Below are 7,868 nucleotides of genomic sequence, written 5' to 3' on the forward strand. Positions count from 1 at the left end.
ACCGCTCTTACTACACCATGGTCGCATGACTTCAACGTCACCACGACTAAGTTAAAAACAGACTAAGGGTCGTCATGATGATGTATAGTAGTCTCATTTAGACACTTGTTAGCAACCATCTTTTTAATACACATAAAAGCTTCAAAATTCACCAGACGGGTATTTACTGAACAAAACAGTAAAACCACAGATCTTATTTCAGGCATCTAACCAAAAACCCATTCAAAGAACCCACTGACTTTGAGTAAAGAGAACAGAAGTAAAATTGCTGACTCATTTCCAGGCTTTAGGACTCATTCGCAGCATTCTATATGTGAATGCTCAGGGGTGGGGGCCCCAAATGAGGGAGGAAAACGCATAACTTGACTCATACTATTGAATTACAATCATTTAGAAATATTTTTTTTAAATCCACAACATAACTATGTAGCTTATTAAATAGGCCCCATAGCCCAAAGCATCACCGATGCAAGTTCACCAGCTAAATATAGGGCACAAAAACAAAAACGTCTTTAAATTACAGTATAGGTGAAATGTGTGATGTCTTTTCTTTTCAACCAGTTACATTTTTCAAATTAGGTACAGGTAAGACATTTTGGACTTGCTATGGAGTTATAAAACCCCATAAACTCTCCACATTTATTTATTTTTTTGTGTATTCTTGTTACTTGAATCCTTTTACGTAAAAAAGTAGCTTAGAAAATGCAGAAATTGTGTCGTGAGTGTCGTCCATTGTCTTTTTCCATTTCTGCCAGCAACAGCAGACCATGTTAACAGTGCCCAAAGTGTGCAGTGCTTGTCCGAGAATGGAGTCTTTACATAAAAGTCCCAGGTTTCATTTTAAAGCCAACTGAAGGGTTACCGCCTGCTTTGAGACACATTACGTCTCCCTCCTTGTCGCATCAGTGTGGCGGAGTGCTGCGTAGAACTGTGTCATCAAATACAACCCTGCAAACAAGTGTGCAGTCCAAACATTTTAGCAGGCCTTTCTTTTTGTACTGTTTTTTTTAGTTGTGCATGACGTCGCTGCAGCCAGTGGCTAAAATGGGATGAAAATTGACCCAGCAGTCCGCTTTAATTTGTTTAATTATCGATCCAGCGTGTTGTAATCAGCAAGGTGCCAAGCTGAAGGCGAGAAACAGCGGATATAACAAATGATTAACGGCAGAGCGTAATTGCTGGGGCCCAAGACAGGCATGGAACACATTTTCCTTATCTCAGCACATGACCATTAAAAACTGTAGTCCGAACAGATTAACAAGCAAAGCAGACAAACAGTGATACAGTGCTTGTTTAGCAAATGGAGCAGTTTCCAATGCCTTTGATGCAGAATGTAATGTTAATGATCAAGCTTAGCAGTGGGAGACAGCCCACCTTTAGGGTTGTAATGGAATATGTTTATTCCGCGGTTATGCGGACGGTTTTCATAGCGTGTACATTTGCTCATCTACGGTAGTAATAAAAAAAGGGACATAAGTGAGTGTGTGTGAGTTAACGGTGCAGACAGCAGCAGTGTGGCTGCGCTATCACGCACCTACAGTACATGTTAATTGTTAATAATCATAGGACATTATTTTAAAAGCTCACAGCTGATGTCATTTTTTATTTAGTAGTTAATTTAACAGATAGTGCTGCTTACATGTAAACGGCTTCAATCCTTCAAGGATCACTCTAATAATAATAATAATAATTACATCAAATACCATGAAACCATGATACTCTCTGAGACAACTATCGCACCGTGCAAATCGCATACCGTTACAACCCTACCTCCGATACAGACAGTAAGGGATGAGCAGCTGCCAGATTCAGTATATCTATTCAATATTCATCTCCCATACGACTCATAAAAGAGTGCTGCACAACTGTATGTTCAGCCATGTTCTCTCACACCATGTTGGTGCCAGTTAGTCTGCTATTTCACATCCAACTCTGACGGAACTTTTGAAACGGGGGCACTGTTGCAGGCATATTGTTGACTTTGTTATTAACGAACCCCTTCTGTCTTTCTGAAGGCAAAGTATGCTGGTGGGACTTCATCGTTTTTTTTTAGTCATACTCTGGTATGTTCTGCTCATTGTTCTGCTCAATTCACACGCAGTCTCGAGCTGACCCCTACCTTCTCACTCAGCGTGTTTGGAGTGCAAGGTCAGATCTACTGTACGCATGCATCAGCCAGCAGGCAGAGCTGGACTCTAGGGGCTGGTGTGGAAAAGGGCTGAAATCCATAATGATCAGTCTCTCAGGCTCACTGAATAATGCAAAGCTTTATAATAGAACCCACTGTCTAATGGCAGAGATACAAAAGGACAATTTCACACACTGGCAGCAAACGGCTTGCTTATTTATTCAGCATCTGAGAAAGAACTTATGTCGTGGTATGGTTTGTCTTCAGATATACCATCACTTTTTTTTTTTTTTTTTTTTTTTAATATATTCACTGCTATACCACATTTATACTATACTGTTTTTCAATAATCCAAATCCCATTGTATTCTATTTTTACAGCTCAGGACAACTGCAGTTTAATTGTTGAACCTACTAACTTGCTTTCTTAATTTTATCTGTCCAGGTTCCACAAAGTAAGCTTTACCTTCCCTCTGCATAAACTTAACTGCTTCACTTCTGACTGCTGAGAATCAAGATGTGCTGCCAGGTAACCAAAGCGTCGGCACCGCAGCTTTGCTGCACTGACGTCTCCATTTCAACCATCCCACAGAGAAGAGATGAAAGGGGAATCAGGAGGGAGTTGTCCTACGGGACGCCTGCACTGTGGAGCAGTCTGCTGATATGCATGTATTCCCACTGGGGACAGCACTGAAAGAGAGGAGGAGGATTAAAATGTATCCATTCATACATGCACACAGACAGTCCTCCAGTCTTATGAGCAGTAGTTTCAACTCAAGTACAAACAAACACAAGCATTGTAAATCACTTCATCTAGGGCCATTATTTCCCTCAACCTGTTCATGTTGTAGATGCGTATGAAGATAACTTCTCAGACCAGAACATTGTTTTATTGATGTCCAGTCATCCCAGAGAATCATTCACTAACTTATTCCCATCTCATTAAAACCCAAAGTGACATAAACAAATACCGTTGGCATTATGTGTTCCACTGGGCCGTAATCTAACCTCATCATAATTCTCTAAAGCCTGCACATTAAGGCTTTTGCTACGACAGCGCTGTTCATCAAGCAGCTTGTGTTGGCCTTGTTGGACTCCCTCCAGAAACGACATTTTCCCATTAGGTCTTTGCCTCAACAAGGTTACAGCCACATTGTGTCCAAAAGAGGAAGTGGGTTAGCATCAGACTGAAGTGATGATTCTGTTTTTCAGAAGGCCTGAGTGAAAGGTTTGTGGGAAATGAGATGTTTAAGTCGCTGGGTGCTCTTGTGTTTCCTGTGCTGTATGATTTTGGGAAGAGGAGTGACAGCATATCCTGCCTATCAATTTATAAAACAGCATGTATTCCAAAAAGACATTTATAAAACCCAGTCACCAGAAAAAAATATTAGCATTGTACCTTTCTGCAAACCACAGGATACGTTAAATGATGACGTTTCTGAACCAAAAATATGTTTTATTAATACGGTTCATATCAGCTTTGTATCATGCTTGCAGAAAAGCTCAATGCCACGTAGTTGATGTTGTGAAAAGATTGTTTAGGTTTCGGCAACAAAACTACTTGGTTAAGGTTAGAAAAAAGCTCATGGTTGTTAAAATAATAATGTAAAAACATAACAACCATAACAAGGTAACTAATATAAATAAATAATAACTGGCCTTAAAGGACATTCTTGCATAACATTACACAACAAATGTAACAACGTTAAAGTATATAACAGGGGTGTCCAAACTTCTTTCAAAGAGGGCCAGATTTGATAATGTGAAAATGCCCAAGGGCCAACAGTCCCTGCTGACATTATTTTAAACAATACAAGTAGCCTATACATACATTGTTATTTAATCATTTTATTTTCAATGACAGCAAATAGCAATGTAACCAAATGTAAGCATTCATGTATGAACACATCTCAACAACTATTCTGCCTTTCTTTCACATCTTGAAAGTCAGATAACACAAAGAACAAGCCATCTAAAAGCTAATTACATAGAAACCGATCAATATTCTCACCTCAAGACAATCTTAAATATGACTTAGTGAGGGTGATGAAAAGTTGTCTCACATTTAAGTTCAACACGCATGAAACAGGCTAACGAAAAAAATCAAGTCTCTTAGTATCTGATGATAGCTCTTCAGTGTTACGAGCCAGGCAAACATTAGCAAACTCGGTCTTCTTCTCGGGGCAATTATGTTTTCTGCTATTTTCATAACACAGTCTTTGATAAACTCACCTTCCATAAAAGGTTTGTCATGTTTAGCAATTACCATGGCCACTTGGTAGCTTACTTTGATGATGTTTTCATGTGAAAAGGACCGCTGCTGTGTGGCCAAGTTATCTTGGAGTGCTTCACTTTTCTAGCTCGGTCGCTCTCTGATAGCTTGTTGTAGCATTAGCATGTTTGGTCTCGTAGTGTCTCTTTACATTATATTCCTTAAACAAGGCAACAGTCTCATGACTAATTAGGCAGACACAGTTGTTTCGGTTTTCGGTGAAAAAAATATTGCGATCTCCACCTCTCCTGGAAGCGGCGGCCCTTATTATCAACTTTCCTTTTTTTACTTGCCGTAACATGACAGTTCAAGGGTCAGAGCCAATTTCAAACAGCCAGACAGTTACAGAGTGGTGCTGCCACCATGAGGTAAAAAGAGGAATTGCATGTTGAATTTGTATGATTTATTCATTCCGTTTTGACTGTGCTGGCGGGCCATAAATAATGCATTTTAAGACAGAAGGTGCGGGCCATATAAAATCTGACCTCGGGCCGTGATTGGCCCGCGGGCTGGACTTTGGACATGCCTGGTATATAACAACCGTAAATTTATTTTGTTTCACATGAGACACAAACAGCGGTGTCCTGGGTGAAAGTCCTGTGTTTGCTTTATTTATTCATTTCTCTTTTGTGGACTTTCTTGCACTTTATACTCGTTACCATACCGCGTAGCTTTCAATAACGATTGCTCCATATACCATTTCACTTGCTCTGAACTTGTTTAAAGAATCAGCAAAACATTGGCTCATGACCAAGATTGACCTGGGGGTGTGACCTAAAGCACAAAACACAAACTGGGATGATGTGTTTGTCTTGTAGCACTTGTTTGTGTTCGCAAAGGTGATCATGCCAACTGCAGCCTCACCCCGGTCTGCCTCGTGCTTACTGGTGATCTAACAGACGATGTCTATTTAGAGATAGTAAAAAAAATGTATAAGAGCCCTAGAAATAAGAGAAAAGGGGGGTTTCCATCGATTACTGGATTACGATTATTCGTGAATCTGACAGTTTATTTTTCCATCCAGAGAAAACCCTTCGTTCATGCAGAACTCTCTCTGTGCCTAAGCCATGCTGCCTTCAGCAGTCCGACTCTTCTTGCTTTGAACAGCTGGCACAGAATGAGACGGGGGTTCAGCGAATGTTGGAGATCATCCTGTTTACACTCAAACCACTGAGAGAGATGCTGTTGCCTCAAGGTAACAAAGAGCACTTGTCCCCTGTTTGTGTTGACTATTAAACAAACACACACACACACACACACACACACCTAAATCAGGCCCATTTGAGATGTACTACATCATCCAGACAGAAATAAACATTAAGCCTTCTAAAATTTTATATAGTGCTATAATGGAGCAAAGGTTCCCATGGAGCTTGCAGTATTAAAGACAAGCAGAAATAAACATTAAGCCTTCTAAAATTTTATATAGTGCTATAATGGAGCAAAGGTTCCCATGGAGCTTGCAGTATTAAAGACAAGCATAAGCACTTAGCGTTTAGTGGCGGAGTGAGGCCGTTGCACTGTGGGAGCAGGTGTGTTTTTAGGACTCAGTAACATTGTGAAGATGAATCCCTGTAAAGCAAGAGGGTCTGGAGTGGAAGAAAGTAATAGGGAGAGTGAGCTCTCTGCACATCCCCTCTCAATTACTACATCAAGTGACCAAAGTGTCCTTGTAAAATACAACTCTGTCTGCCACAGCCCTCCTTCATGCTGGATTATTTCTCCCAAAAGGAGATTACATTTTGACAGAGGTTGAAGTGAACCTAGTTTAGATAGAAGGATAGAAGTGGGGGACATGGTTAAACAATGTTGTACCTGTTCTAGTTTCATTATTTTTGAATAGAAGGTTACTGTAACATATCTGTTGTCTAAGCCATGTTTTCTGTCACTTTGGTGATGAATGTCTCGTAGTAAATTTGGCTCTTTTTCAGCTGTGTTTCCAAGAGGAAGTGGGATATTTCATTATATCCGTGTCTATGAGATGTCATATTATCCACACAGTTAATTAAAGCACAGTTTCGTCGTCATTCCCATTTGTTTTGGGGGCATTTCTTAAAGGTCTACATTATTCATAATGTTGGAGCAAAGCTTGGGGATCTCAGTGTTGTACTACACAGTTTATTTATATACAACAAATGAGGAGCAGCAGCAATGAACTGCACATCAATAATACAGATGCAAAGGGTTTCTTGATGAGTCTGTAATTGTAGGCATGTTTGTGCTTATAAACCCACCGCTTAATAACCAGAATGTTGTTTAATTCTCAGTGATAATAATGGGAGATCTCCAGATGCTGATGGTTTTCTTTGGAATCACACCGTTAGGGATTATTTATCATAGCACTCCCTTTTATAGACAGTACGTACCAATTCTACTTAAAATGTCTGACATTTTACGCTCAAGTGTCCTTCTGATAGATCTTTACTTGTCAAGTTGTGTTGTCTGAATATGTGAGCATTTAATAGTTACTGTTGACAAGCAGTAGCATATAGCTAGCTATATTTAAATGAATGTGAAACATTTGTTAACTGTAGATCAGTTAGTGGATATGAAACATCCTGTCATCCAAATGGGCTTAACAGTCGGTTGTTAAAGAATCTAACTTCTACTAAGAAAGCTTGTTCGAATCAGAAAACCCTCTTCTGTGATATTGTATCTAATACCCCTTTTCGCACCTAATTAGCACATATATGCAGGTTTTTTTAAACAAAAGAAAACTCACTAACAGAAAGGCGATAGACACCATTACCATTGCCAGTAGAGGAGTATGCCCTTCAGTTGTTTTTTTGTTGTTGTCATAAACGCGTCAGAAAACAGAGTTAGTAAATAAGGAAAATGTTAAGGTACTTCTTTACTTTGCTTTTCTCAGTGTGAAGCTGTCGTGGCGACTGGTGGAACAGTGGAATGACTAAAGATGGTTTTCATGAGTTTTATTCTTTTTCTATCCAGTTGAATCAAGTTTGTAAGTGCAAAGTTGGAATGAGCCACAGTCTCATCAACATGTACATTTGCACTGTGGGTCTGGACAGGTTTTGTGTTTTTTTTATTATTGTATTTGCTGAACTCATCGTTAATTTGTTATATACACCTGTGCTTTTCCTACTGTGGCATCAAAATAATCTGTCTTTCTGTCTTTCTGTCCATCTATCTATCTATTATCCATCCATTACAGTTAATCTATTCAGTTGATCATTTAATACTGGCTATTCTTTCATAAAATAATAAATAAACAAAAAGCTTCTCAGTCAGCTACAGTGGTCTGTGCTCGTTTGCTCTCAGAACCAGGCACTCCACATCGCCCACAAGCTCTCAGTGTGTTCGGAAAGGTGAACAGCGGCAGCAGCAGCTTTTCAGTGTTCTGGTAAATGCTCCTCACGCTTGTAGTGCAGGCTCTTTCAGTTAATGAGTGTGATCACATGGCTCCAGTCTTCTTTAAGGTACAAAGGCTGAGCGCTGGCCTCATCACCTG

Source organism: Anarhichas minor, unplaced genomic scaffold (assembly GCF_050575085.1).
Source record: "Anarhichas minor isolate MPS153535 unplaced genomic scaffold, ASM5057508v1 ptg000014l, whole genome shotgun sequence".
In the NCBI taxonomy this organism is placed as follows: Eukaryota; Metazoa; Chordata; class Actinopteri; order Perciformes; family Anarhichadidae; genus Anarhichas; species Anarhichas minor.